Raw genomic sequence first — 14609 nt, forward strand, 5'->3', positions numbered from 1 at the left:
TAAGTTGCTGGCTTTGAAAGCAGACCAAGGCAGGCCAGTAGCACGGTTCGATTCCCGTGCCAGCCTCCCCGAACAGGCGCCGGAATGTGACGACTAGGGGCTTTTCACAGTAACTTCATTTGAAACCTACTTGTGACAATAAGCGATTTTCATTTTTATGTCTCTTTATCTTTCGCTTTTTCCTCATGTTTCTCCTTTCCTCTCGTTCATTGCTCTCTCCTTTTTCTGTGTCTCTCCTTTGCTCTTCCACGTTCCTCCATCTCTCCTCTTCTCTCTTACTTTTTTCTCTCTCCTCCCTCCTTTTTTCCCCCCCTCTCATCACACTCTCTCTCCTCCCTCTCTTGTGTTACTCTTTCTCCCCATCGTTTTCTCACTTCTCTCCACCTCTTTCCTTTCTCTGTCCCGACACATCTCCCTCTCTCCAGCGAGTGTGCGCTCTATCATAGAATTTACAGTGCAGAAATGAAAATGAAATGAAATGAAAATCGCTTCTTGTCACAAGTAGGCTTCAATTAAGTTACTGTGAAAAACCCCTAGTCGCCACATTCCGGCGCCTGTTCGGGGAGGCTGGTACGGGAATCGAACTGTGCTGCTGGCCTGCTTTAAAAGCCAGCGATTTAGCCAAGTGAGCTAAACCAGCCCCTAGAAAGAGGAGGCCATTCAGCCCATCGAGTCTGCACTGGCTCCTGGAAAGAGCACCCTACCCAAGGTCAACACCTCCACCTTATCCCCATAACCCAGTAACCCCACCCAACACTAAGGGCAATTTTGGACACTAAGGGCAATTTATCATGGCCAATCCACCTAACCTGCACATATTTGGACTGTGGGAGGAAACCGGAACATCCGGAGGAAACCCACGCACACACGGGGAGAACGTGCAGACTCCACACAGACAGTGACCCAAGCCGGGATCGAACCTGGGACCCTGGAGCTGTGAAGCAATTGTGCTATCCACAATGCTACCGTGCTGCCCTCTATCCCTCCTGTTCATGTTTCTTTGTGGTGGGCTAACACAAGTTACCTGTTTGGGTATGTGCCCTGGCTGGTGATAACTGAGTGCTCCGACACTGGGGTAATCTCCCAAAAACAGCAATGTGATAAAGTTTAGCTTTAATTGTATTGGTTGAAGAATAAACGTTGGCCAAAGGCAGCATGTAGATCTGCCCTGACCTTTGAGTTAATCTCTGTGGGATCATTTGACCTGAGGGGGCAGATTGGACCTTGGTTAAATGTCCCTTCTGAAAAACGTCTGATGGTGCCACACTCCCTCGGTGCCACGCTCCCTCGGTGCCGCACTCCCTCGGTGCCGCACTCCCTCGGTGCCGCACTCCCTCGGTGCCGCACTCCCTCGGTGCCGCACTCCCTCGGTGCCGCACTCCCTCGGTGCCGCACTCCCTCGGTGCCGCACTCCCTCGGTGCCGCACTCCCTCGGTGCCGCGCTCCCTCGGTGCCGCGCTCCCTCGGTGCCGCGCTCCCTCGGTGCCGCGCTCCCTCGGTGCCGCGTTCCCTCGGTGCCGCCCCTCGGCACCGCTCTCCCTCGGCGCCGCGCCCCCTCGGCGCCGCGCTCCCTCGGCGCCGCGCTCCCTCGGCGCCGCGCTCCCTCGGTGCCGCGCTCCCTCCGCGCCTCGCTCCCTCCGCGCCTCGCTCCCTCGGTGCCACACTCGCTTGCTCGGTGCGGCGCTCCCTCCGCGCCTCTCTCCCACGCTCCACCAGAGTGTCAGGCTATATTTTATTCTCAACTGGCTGGAGTGGGATTCCTATTGGTGACCTTCTGACTCTGAGACATGAGGGCTGACATTAAGGAACAAGCAAGATCTCCACACAATCTGCAATGTCGAGTGATTTCTCTAGGGACACTGTCTCTGATAGAGTCACTAACAGTTAATGTCTACTTACAGGTGTGGTGTTCTTTGTCATTCTTGTTCTCCGGATGGATGTTGTAGTGTTTACAAAGACCACAGAATCTAAGTTCAACAACAAAGCTAACATTTGGTGCACTATATGATTTTTGATTTGATTTCTTATTGTCACATGTATTAGTATGCAGTGGAAAGCATTGTTCCTTGCATGCTGTACAAACAATGCCTACCGTACATAGGGAAGGAAGGAGAGACTGCAGAATATAATGTTACAGTTATAGCAAGGTGTAGAGAAAAGATCAACTTAATACGAGGTTGGTCCATTCAAAAGTCTGATGGCAGCAGGGAAGAAGCTGTTCTTGAGTCGGTTGGTACGTGACCTCAAACTTTGGCATCTTTTTCCTGACGGAAGAAGGTGGAAGAGAGTATGTCCGGGGTGCGTGGGCTCCTTAATTATGGTGGCTGCCTTTCTGAGGCAGCGGGAATTATAGATAGTCAATGGATGGGAGGCTGGTTTGCGTGATGGACATTCACGACCTTTTGTAGTTTCCTGCGGTCTTGGGCAGAGCAGGCTCCATACCAAGCTGTGATACAACCAGAAAGAATGCTTTCTATGGTGCATCTGGAGAGGTTGGTGAGGGTCGTAGCTGACATGCCAAATTTCCTCAGTCTTCTGAGAAAGTAGAGTTGTTGGTGGGCTTTCTTAACTATAGTGTCAGCATGGGGGGACCAGGACAGGCTGTTGGTGATCGGTACACCTAAAAACCTGAAGCTCTCGACCCTTTCTACTTCGGTCCCATTGATGTAGACAGGGGCATGTTCTCCACTACGCTTCCTGAAATCGATGACAATCTCCTTCGCTTTATTGACATTGAGGGAGAGATTATTGTCGTCGCACCAGTTCACCAGATTCTCTATCTCATTCCTGTACTCTGCTTGTCATTGTTTGAAATCTGACCCACTACGGTGGTGTCATCAGCAAATTTGAAAATCGAGTTGGAGGGGAATTTGGCCACACAGTCATAGGTGTACAAGGAGTATAGTAGGGGACTGAGGACACAGCCTTGTGGGGTACCGGTGTTGAGGATGATCGTGGAGGAGGTATTGTTGCCTATCCTTACTGATTGTGGCCTGTGGGTTAGAAAGTTCAGGATCCAGTCGCAGAGGGAGGGGCCGAGGCCAAGGCCACAAAGTACTTCTTAAAGCTCGATCACTTACTCCTATAGCAAGCAATAATCTAGTAATCTACACTCTACTAACACTAGTCTCTACACTCTATAACTGTACTCTGCACTCTCTTGATCTCTCCTCCGGACTCTCTCCAGCCCTCTCCCAGAAGCCTGAGAGTCAGTGCTTTACATAATTCTGCATCTAGCTCCATCTAGGGGTCAATTATGATATTACATTAACCCTTTAATACTAGACATTCTACATAATGTCACACCAGGGTTAGTGAGGGAAAATCCAGCCAAGATTTCCATGATCCAGTGACTTTGTAGAATGGCTGACTGTGTGTGTGCACTAATGTGCAAAGATCTCTGTGTTTCTGTGCGCTGATGTGAACAGGGGTGAAATTCTCTGACCCCCAGCAGGGTCGGAGAATCGCCTGGGGCCGCCTAAAATCCGGCCCCCGCCGTGGCAGAGATTCTCTGCCACCCGGGAAGTGGCAGCGGCGGGAATCTCGCCACTCCGATCGGAGAGGCCCCTGCGGCGATTCTCCGGCCCGGATGGGCCGAAGTCCCGCCGCTGGGAGGCCTCTCCCGCCGCCGAGGTTTAAACCATCTCTGTAACGGCGGGATCAGCGACGCGAGCAGGCCCCCGGGGTCCTGGGGGGGGCAGGGGGCGATCGAACCCCGGGGGGTGCCCCCACGGTGGCCTGGCCTGCGATCGGGGCCCCCCGCTCAGACTCCGGGCCAGTGCCCCGGGTGCACTGTTTTCCTCCACGGCCTCCGCCATGGCGGAAGCGGAAGAGAAACCCACATCGCGCATGCGCCGACTGGCGAAAGCCTTTCGGCCAGCCCCGCTGCCGTGTGTGCCGGTTTTTTGCGCCAGTCTTCTGGTGCCAACCGCTCCGGCGCGGGGCTGGCCCCCAAAGGTGGGGAGAATTCCCACGCCCGGGAGAATTCCCCACCTTTGGGGAGGCCCGACCCCTGAGTGGTTGGCGCTACTCCCCTACGCCCGGGACCCCCCGTCACGCCGGGTAGGGGAGAATGCCGCCCCAGATGCCTGTGTGTGCAAGCGCAAGTGTGCACAGATCCCTGCGTGTATACATGCCAGTCTCCACAGATCCCTGCGTGTATACATGCCAGTCTGCACAGATCCCTGCGTGTGCACATGCTAGTGTCCACAGATCCCTGCGTGTGCACATGCTAGTGTCCACAGATCCCTGCGTGTGTACATGCTAGTGTCCACAGATCCCTGCGTGTGCACTCGCTAGTGCGCACAGATCATTGTGTGTGTGCATTCTAGTGTGCACAGCTCCTTGTGTGTGTGCATGCTAGTGTGCACAGCTCCTTGTGTGTGTGCATGCTAGTGTGCACAGATCCTTGTGTGTATGTGCGCACAGATCATTGTGTGTGCGCAGGCGAGAGTGTGCACAGATCCCTCTGTACTGTCAGGCCTTGCTGGGTTGGTTACGGTGGCAATTGCTGCCAACATACCCGATGCCCAATGAGAAGGTAGTTGGGATCCTCAACACGGAATAAACACGTGCAAGGGGATTGGTGTGTGGGGGTGGGGTGTGTGAAAGGAATCTCTCTCCATGTGCTGCAGGCTCCACAGAGCAAAGGCAACACCGTAGCTGAGAGACGAGAGCCAGAAGGAGCCTCCTCAGCCCAGCTGGGGTGAAAGTCTGGGTGATGGCAGCCGGCTGCTGAACTCTGCCTGAAGATTCTCTCCCGCTGTGTCGCTGGTTTGAAGTTTTGGTGCTGGGGCTTCCCAAGGGTCTCCGCAATCAGATTTCAACATCTGGTTATGGACTGTGCTTCCAAAGTCAATACAGCTGCATGCCTGCCTGGCCTGCTATTCGGCCAGGGGGGGGGCGGTGAGTAATGACACGGGAACGCAGACCCCACTGAAATCACTCCAACACTGTCTTTGTTTCCCAATCTCGAATGACCACAACAGAGTGAGCTGGATCAACAGCGGGCAGTGAGGACTGGCACAATCGTCCACTCGATAGATGACACTCGCACATGCGCTAGTGTGCCTGTGTGCACACTAGTGTGCACAGATCCCTGCGTGTGCACAGATCCCTGTGTGTGTACAGATCCCTGCGTGTGTACATGCTAGTCTGCACAGATCCCTGCGTGTGTACATGGCAGTGTGCACAGATCCCTGCGTGTGCACAGATCCCTGCGTGTGTACATGCTAGTCTGCACAGATCCTTGCGTGTGTACATGCTAGTCTGCACAGATCCTTGCGTGTGTACATGGCAGTGTGCACAGATCCCTGCGTGTGCACAGATCCCTGCGTGTGTACATGCTAGTCTGCACAGATCCCTGCGTGTGTACATGGCAGTGTGCACAGATCCCTGCGTGTGTACATGCTAGTCTGCACAGATCCCTGCGTGTGTACATGCTAGTCTGCCCAGATCCCTGCGTGTGTACATGGCAGTCTGCACAGATCCCTGCGTTTGTACATGCTAGTCTGCACAGATCCCTGCGTGTGTACATGCTAGTCTGCACAGATCCCTGCGTGTGTACATGGTAGTGTGCACAGATCCCTGCGTGTGTACATGGCAGTGTGCACAGATCCCTGCGTGTGTACATGGCAGTCTGCACAGATCCCTGCGTGTGTACATGGCAGTGTGCACAGATCCCTGCGTGTGTACATGCCAGTCTGCACAGATCCCTGCGTGTGTACATGGCAGTCTGCACAGATCCCTGCGTGTGTACATGGCAGTGTCCACAGATCCCTGCGTGTCCACAGATCCCTGCGTGTCCACAGATCCCTGCGTGTCCACAGATCCCTGCGTGTCCACAGATCCCTGCGTGTCCACAGATCCCTGCGTGTCCACAGATCCCTGCGTGTCCACAGATCCCTGCGTGTCCACAGATCCCTGCGTGTCCACAGATCCCTGCGTGTCCACAGATCCCTGCGTGTCCACAGATCCCTGCGTGTGCACAGATCCCTGCGTGTGTACATGCTAGTCTGCACAGATCCCTGCGTGTGTACATGGTAGTGTGCACAGATCCCTGCGTGTGTACATGCTAGTGTGCACAGATCCCTGCGTGTGTACATGCTAGTGTGCACAGATCCCTGCGTGTGTACATGCTAGTGTGCACAGATCCCTGCGTGTGTACATGCTAGTGTCCACAGATCCCTGCGTGTGTACATGCTAGTGTCCACAGATCCCTGCGTGTGTACATGGCAGTCTGCACAGATCCCTGCGTGTGTACATGGCAGTCTGCACAGATCCCTGCGTGTGTACATGCTAGTTTGCACAGATCCCTGCGTGTGTACATGCTAGTCTGCACAGATCCCTGCGTGTGTACATGGCAGTGTGCACAGATCCCTGCGTGTGTACATGCTAGTTTGCACAGATCCCTGCGTGTGTACATGCTAGTTTGCACAGATCCCTACGTGTGTACATGCTAGCCTGCACAGATCCCTGCGTGTGTACATGCTAGTCTGCACAGATCCCTGCGTGTGTACATGCTAGTCTGCACAGATCCCTGCGTGTGTACATGCTAGCCTGCACAGATCCCTGCGTGTGTACATGCTAGTCTGCACAGATCCCTGCGTGTGTACATGGCAGTGTGCACAGATCCCTGCGTGTGTACATGGCAGTCTGCACAGATCCCTGCGTGTGTACATGGCAGTCTGCACAGATCCCTGTGTGTGTACATGCTAGTGTGCACAGATCCCTGTGTGTGTACATGCTAGTGTGCACAGATCCCTGTGTGTGTACATGCTAGTTTGCACAGATCCCTGTATGTGCACGCGCTAGTTTTTTTAAATTTTAAAGTACTGTTTTATCCAATTAAGGGGCAATTTAGCGTGGCCAATCCACCTACCCTGCACATCTTTGGGTTGTGGGGGTGAGACCCACACAGACACGGGGAGAATGTTCGAACTCCACAGACAGTGACCCGGGATCGAAGCCGGGTCCTCGGCGCCGTGAGGCAGCAGTGCTAACCACTGCGCTACCGTGCAGCCCCAGCTCAGTGAGTTAATGCACGGCCTGGAAATCTGTTGAGCTGCCACATCAACAAGTTGCATTTGCGTAGCACCTTTGACACAATGTACCCCAAGGTGTATAAATGGAATAGAATTTAGCATCGAGTCACATCAGGAGATGATAGGGTTGACAACTGAAAACATAGAGAGGTAGGTGTCCAGGAGTGTCGTACGGGAGGGGAGAGAGGTGTCCGCCCGATCTTGGGCCTGGCAGTTGAAGGCACAGGGGTCTTCTCCCTGGCCTCCTGGCTCAATGTTTACCCCTCCATCAACATCACTATGTAAACAGGTAATTATCACATTACTGTCAGTGGGATCTCACTGTGTTTCCAACTTTACACCAGTGGCAACACTTCAGAAGTACTTCACTGGGGTGATTGGCTTTGGGAAATGACTGGAGTTGCGGAAGGTGAATTATAAATACTGCTTGCACACTATCTCAAATAGCTCTCTCTCTCTCTCTCTCGCTGCCGTTACCTCCGGCAAAGGCACATTTGAACTGGCTCCTCATTGGATCAATTAGCTCAATGCAAACAGAGAAACTTTCGGGAGAGTGACTGGTGTTGGGGAAGAGCAGCACACAGTGTTTTCTCAGCCAGCTGCTGGATTGTGACAGCCAGCTGCTGGAATGTGAGTTGGGTGTGGGAGAGTTGGTTAGTAAATGTTGCCGTTTAAAGACATGGCCGGGATTCTCCGTTTCTGAGACTTCAGTGTTGAAGCCAATGCAGAATTCGTAGACTCCACAAGAGAAACACTGGCGCCGAATCTGTACCGATTCCGCTACCGTTAAAGGGAAGCAACGGCGCTACATGGAAATAATCGATTCCGATGAAAAATGGAGCCAGCTTCGCCGGGTCCGTGATTGACACTCGGGAGGCTGACAAGCTGCAGCCGCAGAGACACATTACACTCCCCACACACACTCATCCCAGCCTCTCACACACATTACACTCCCCACACACACATTACACTCCCCATACACATTCATCCCAGCCACACACACATTACACTCCCCACACACACTCATCCCAGCCGCGCACACACATTACACTCCCCACCCACACTCATCCCAGCCACACACACATTACACTCCCCACACACAATCATCCCTGCCGCACACACACATTACACTCCCCACACACACTCATCCCAGCCGCACATGCAAATTACACTCCCCGCACACGCTCATCCCAGCCGCACACACACATTACACTCCCCACACACACATCCCAGCCGCACACACATTACACTCCCCACACACTCATCCCAGCCGCACACACACATTACACTCCCCACACACACTCATCCCAGCCGCGCACACACATTACACTCCCCACACACACATTACACTCCCCACACACACATCCCAGCCACACACACATTACACTCCCCACACACTCATCCCAGCCGCACACACACATTACACTCCCCACACACACTCATCCCAGCCGCACACACACATTACACTCCCCACACACACTCATCCCAGCCACACACACACATTACACTCCCCACACACACTCATCCCAGCCACACACACACATTACACTCCCCACACACACTCATCCCAGCCGCACACACACGTTACACTCCCCACACACACTCATCCCAGCCGCACACACACATTACACTCCCCACACACACTCATCCCAGCCACACACACATTACACTCCCCACACACACTCATCCCAGCCGCATATACACATTACACTCCCCACACACACTCATCCCAGCCGCACACACACATTACACTCCCCACACACACTCATCCCAGCCACACACGCATTACACTCCCCACACACACTCATCCCAGCCGCACATACACATTACACTCCCCACACACACTCATCCCAGCTGCACACACACATTACACTCCCCACACACACTCATCCCAGCCGCACACACACATTACACTTCCCACACACACTCATCCCAGCCACACACACATTACACTCCCCACACACACATTACACTCCCCACACACACTTATCCCAGCCACACACACATTACACTCCCCACACACACTCATCCCAGCCGCACACACACATTACACTCCCCGCACACACTCATCCCAGCCCCACACACACATTACACTCCCCACACACACTCATCCCAGCCGCACACACACATTACACTCCCCACACACACTCATCCCAGCCGCACACACACATTACACTCCCCACACACACTCATCCCAGCCCCACACACACATTACACTCCCCACACACACTCATCCCAGCCGCACACACACATTACACTCCCCACACACACTCATCGCAGCTGCACACACACATTACACTCCCCACACACACTCATCCCAGCCACACACACATTACACTCCCCACACACACTCATCCCAGCCGCACACACACATTACACTCCCCACACACACTCATCCCAGCCGCACACACACATTACACTCCCCACACACACTCATCCCAGCCGCACACACACATTACACTCCCCACACACACTCAGCCCAGCCGCACACACACATTACACTCCCCACACACACTCTGCCCAGCCACACATACACATTACACTCCCCACACACACTCATCCCAGCTGCACACACACATTACACTCCCCACACACACTCATCCCAGCCGCACACACACATTACACTTCCCACACACACTCATCCCAGCCACACACACATTACACTCCCCACACACACTCATCCCAGCCGCACACACACATTACACTCCCCGCACACACTCATCCCAGCCCCACACACACATTACACTCCCCACACACACTCATCCCAGCCGCACACACACATTACACTCCCCACACACACTCATCCCAGCCGCACACACACATTACACTCCCCACACACACTCATCCCAGCCCCACACACACATTACACTCCCCACACACACTCATCCCAGCCGCACACACACATTACACTCCCCACACACACTCATCGCAGCTGCACACACACATTACACTCCCCACACACACTCATCCCAGCCACACACACATTACACTCCCCACACACACTCATCCCAGCCGCACACACACATTACACTCCCCACACACACTCATCCCAGCCGCACACACACATTACACTCCCCACACACACTCATCCCAGCCGCACACACACATTACACTCCCCACACACACTCAGCCCAGCCGCACACACACATTACACTCCCCACACACACTCTGCCCAGCCACACACACATTACCCTCCCCACACACACTCATCCCAGCCGCACACACATTACACTCCCCGCACACACTCATCCCAGCCACACACACATTACACTCCCCACACACACTCGTGGCCCTAAGTTGACAGTGGGCTGTCAGCAACATGCACAGCTACATGGTTGCCTTGCCGACCGCAGCAATGGTGTTCCCTGTCTGTCCACCACGACCTCACAGCCCAACTTCCTGCCCCCCCCCCCCCTTTTCCCGCCCTGGCAGAAGCCCCCCGGCCCTGGCAGAAGCCCCCCGGCCCTGGCAGGAGCCCCCCGGCCCTGGCAGGAGCCCCCCGGCCCTGGCAGAAGCCCCCCGGCCCTGGCAGAAGCCCCCCGGCCCTGGCAGAAGCCCCCCGGCCCTGGCAGAAGCCCCCCGGCCCTGGCAGGAGCCCCCCGGCCCTGGCAGGAGCCCCCGCCGCCCTGGCAGGAGCCCCCGCCGCCCTGGCAGGAGCCCCCGCCGCCCTGGCAGGAGCCCCCGCCGCCCTGGCAGGAGCCCCCCGGCCCTGGCAGGAGCCCCCCGGCCCTGGCAGGAGCCCCCCAGCCAGCGGTACAACTGTCAGCAAACTATGGCGACATTGGACACATTCCGTACCCCTTCTCTCCCTCGCTCAGTAGCCGACACGCCGGTTTCACGATTTAAAAACATTTTTAAAATATAGATTTAGCGTACCCGATTCATTTTTTCCAATTAAGGGGCAATTTAGCATGGCCAATCCACCTACCCTGCACATCTTTGGGTTGTGGGGGTGAAACCCACGCAGACACGGGGAGAATGTGCAAACTCCACACGGACAGTGACCCAGAGCCGGGATTGAACCTGGGCCCTCGGCACCGTGAGGCAGCAGTGCTAACCCACTGCGCCACCCTGCTGCTTGTGTTTCACCATTTGTAAAAGCACAAGTGAACCGCGCCGTCGGGAACTCGGCCAATCGGAGGAGGAGCATCGCGGAAGCCCCGGAGAATACTGGGATGGGCCCGCTAATGACAAGCGAACGGTGTTTATTATACGGACGTTCCGGACCGCATTGACGCCACTGCCGAGGTGATGGAGAATTGCGATTTGCCATCTAATTGACGCCTGCCGCTATTTTGCTGTCGGAACCTATTCTCCACCCAATCCCGCTTCCCGATTTCAGCGCGGGCGAACGGAGAATCCCACCCATGGTTCCTGAATTAACATGACTCCTCAGAACCTCCTCCAGCTCCTTAATGGAGGATAGGGCAGCACGGTAGCACAGTGGTTAGCACAATTGCTTCACAACTCTAGGGTCCCAGGTTCGATTCCCGGCTTGGGTCACTGTCTGTGCGGAGTCGGCACATCCTCCCCGTGTGTGCGTGGGTTTCCCCCGGGTGCTCCGGTTTCCTCCCACAGTCCAAAGATATGCAGGTTAGGTGGATTGGCCATAATAAATTGCCCTTAGTGTCCAAAATTGCCCTTAGTGTTGGGTGGGGTTACTGGGTTATGGGGATAGGGTGGGGGTGTTGACCTTGGGTAGGGTGCTCTTTCCACAAGCCGGTGCTTACTCGATGGGCTGAATGGCCTCCTTCTGTACTGTAAATTCTATGAGAATCTATGATTAATGTTTCTGATGGAAACACAGCAACCCCTGCCCCACCCCTCCCTCCAGGAATACTGCGATGGAGACGTTATGGAATGGATACACTTCCAGATAAAATATTCACAGCTTCAGGAGGAAAGTGATGCATTTTCCTTTCCGTCCTGCACAGGCCGGATATGATTCCCTAATCTCTCATTCTTGAGTGGGAGAGCACTTTTCACATGAGGTGTGCCTGACAGAATCACCCCTGCTTCCCGGCCCCTTATCGTCCTCTCCCTTACCCATCCAGGCCCTTGTCATCCATTCTCCCCCCCACCGCCCCTTGTCCGTCCGTCCCTGTCCCTTACCTCCTCCACCCCCCCGGTCCCATGCTTTCCATCCTTCCCGCCCCAGTCCCTTTGCCAGCCAGTGAGATGGGAATGGGCAATGGCACAAAGCCATAGCAAGCATCCAGCTGCAGGGGGCGACGGTGAGCGTCCCCTGCGGCCCGAATCAATGGCATCTCCTCACCTGCTTCCGCCCTGGGCCTGGTGTCGTGCTGACCTCTTACAACATGAATCTGGTTTGAGTTAGAAACTCTTAACTAAAACAAACTGTTGCTGCTTAGCAACAAGAGGAGAAAAAAGAATCCAAAAATTAATTCAAGATTGCTTTGTGTCTCCGCTCTGCCAGTTCTCTCCTCAACCTCTTCTCCATGTTCCGCAGGAATTGTTTGTTTCTCAACTTTGTCACACAAACGCTGGCTTTCGAGCAGTGCTCACACCCCGAGAATACATTGCAAACCATTTTTTAAAAATTATCGCCATCCCTAATTGCCCTCGAGAAGGTGAGCCGCCTTCTTGAACCGCGGCAGTCCCTGAAGTGTAGGTACACCCACTGTGCTGTTAGGGAGGGAGTTCCAGGACGTTGCCCAGCGACAGTGAAGGAACGGCCGATATATTCCCCAGTCAGGGCGATGAGTGACTGGGAGGGGAACCTCCAGGTGGTGGGGTTCCCAGGTATCTGCTGCTCTTGCCCTTCTAGATGGTAGTGGTCGTGGGTTTGGAAGGTGCTGTCTGAGGACTCTTGGTGAGATATTGCAGTGCATCTTGCAGATGGTACACACGGCTGCCACTGTGCGTCAGTGGTGGGTAGACTGAATATTTAAGGTGGTGAATGGGATGCCCAATCAAGCGGGGCTGCTTTGTCCTGGATGGTGTCGAGCTTCTTGAGTGTTGTTGGAGCTGCGCTCGTCCAGGCATGTGGAGAGTATTCCATCACACTCCTGACTTGTGCCTTGTAGATGGTGGACAGGCTGGGGGGGGGGGGGGGGGGGGGGGGAAGGGGAAGAGTTACTCTCCGCAGGATTCCCAGCCTCTGACCTGTCCTGGTGGCCACAGTATTAATGAGGCTGGGTCCAATTCAGTGTGTAATCAATGGTAACCCCCAGGATGTTGATTGTGGGGGATTCAGCGTTGGTAACACCGTTGAATGTCAAGGGGCGATGGTTAAAATCCTCTCTTGTCGATGGTCATTGCCTGGCACTTGTGTGGCATGAATTTAACTTGGCACTTGTCAGCCCCAAGCCTGGATAGGTGACCACATCCTGGTCAAAGCAATTGGTTTTAAGGAATGAAATGAAAAAATGAATGAAAATCGCTTATTGTCACGAGTAGGCTTCAATTAAGTTACTGTGAAAAGCCCCTAGTCGCCACATTCCGGCGCCTGTTCGGGGAGGCTGGTATGGGAATTGAACCGTGCTGCTGGCCTGCGTTGGTCTGCTTTCAAAGCCAGCAATTTAGCCCAGTGTGCTAAACCAGCCCCTACAGGCTTAAGCAAAGTGAGTGACAGAGAGGTTTGAGTGGGAATTCCAGAGGCTGGGGTCGCGGCAGCTAAAGACACGGCTGCCAATGGTGGGGCAAATCGCAGATTTGTTACAATGCAGAGGAAGCCATTCGGCCCATTGAGTCTGCACTGGTTCTGTACCCAGTCCCACGTCCCTGCTTTATCCCTGTCACCTTGCAATCCTTTGAAAACATCAATTAAACCTCCCTCCAACACCCTCTCGGGAAGTTGTTCCAGATTCCAATCAGCCTCTGGGTGAAAATAACTTTCCTCACATCACTTTTACTCCTATTGTCCATTATGTTGAATCTGTGTCTAGTTCTTTATGTTCCCTGAGACCGAACAGCTTCTCCCTGTTTACCCTGTCCAGACGCTTCAGGATCTTCAATTCCTCGATGAAGACTTCTCTTCCCCAACCTCGCCAATCTATTCTCATAGCTACAGTCCTTTATCCCCAGAATCTTTCTGGTGAATCTCCCATTCCTCGGGTATGGTGCCCTGAACTGAATGCAGGACTCCAGAAATGGAGGATATGTAAGAGGCCAGAATTGGGGCAGTGCAGGTAGCCGGCAGAGCTGGAGGCCCTCACAGAGATAGGGAGGGGCTGGGCTGTGGGGGGATAGGGAGGGGCTGTGGGGGATAGGGAGGGGCTGTGGGGGATAGGGAGGGGCTGTGGGGGGAGAGGGAGGGGCTGTGGGGGGAGAGGGAGGGGCTGTGGGGGGAGAGGGAGGGGCTGTGGGGGGAGAGGGAGAGGCTGCGGGGGATAGGGAGGGGCTGTGGGGGGATAGGGAGGGGCTGTGGGGGGATAGGGAGGGGCTGTGGGGGGAGAGGGAGGGGCTGTGGGGGGAGAGGGAGGGGCTGTGGGGGATGGGGAGGGGCTGTGGGGGATGGGGAGGGGCTGTGGGGGATAGGGAGGGGCGGGGCTGTGGGGGATAGGGAGGGGCGGGGCTGTGGGGGGATAGGGAGGGGCGAGGGTG

The sequence above is a fragment of the Scyliorhinus canicula genome, chromosome 16 (genome assembly GCF_902713615.1).
Source record: "Scyliorhinus canicula chromosome 16, sScyCan1.1, whole genome shotgun sequence".
Classification (NCBI taxonomy): domain Eukaryota; kingdom Metazoa; phylum Chordata; class Chondrichthyes; order Carcharhiniformes; family Scyliorhinidae; genus Scyliorhinus; species Scyliorhinus canicula.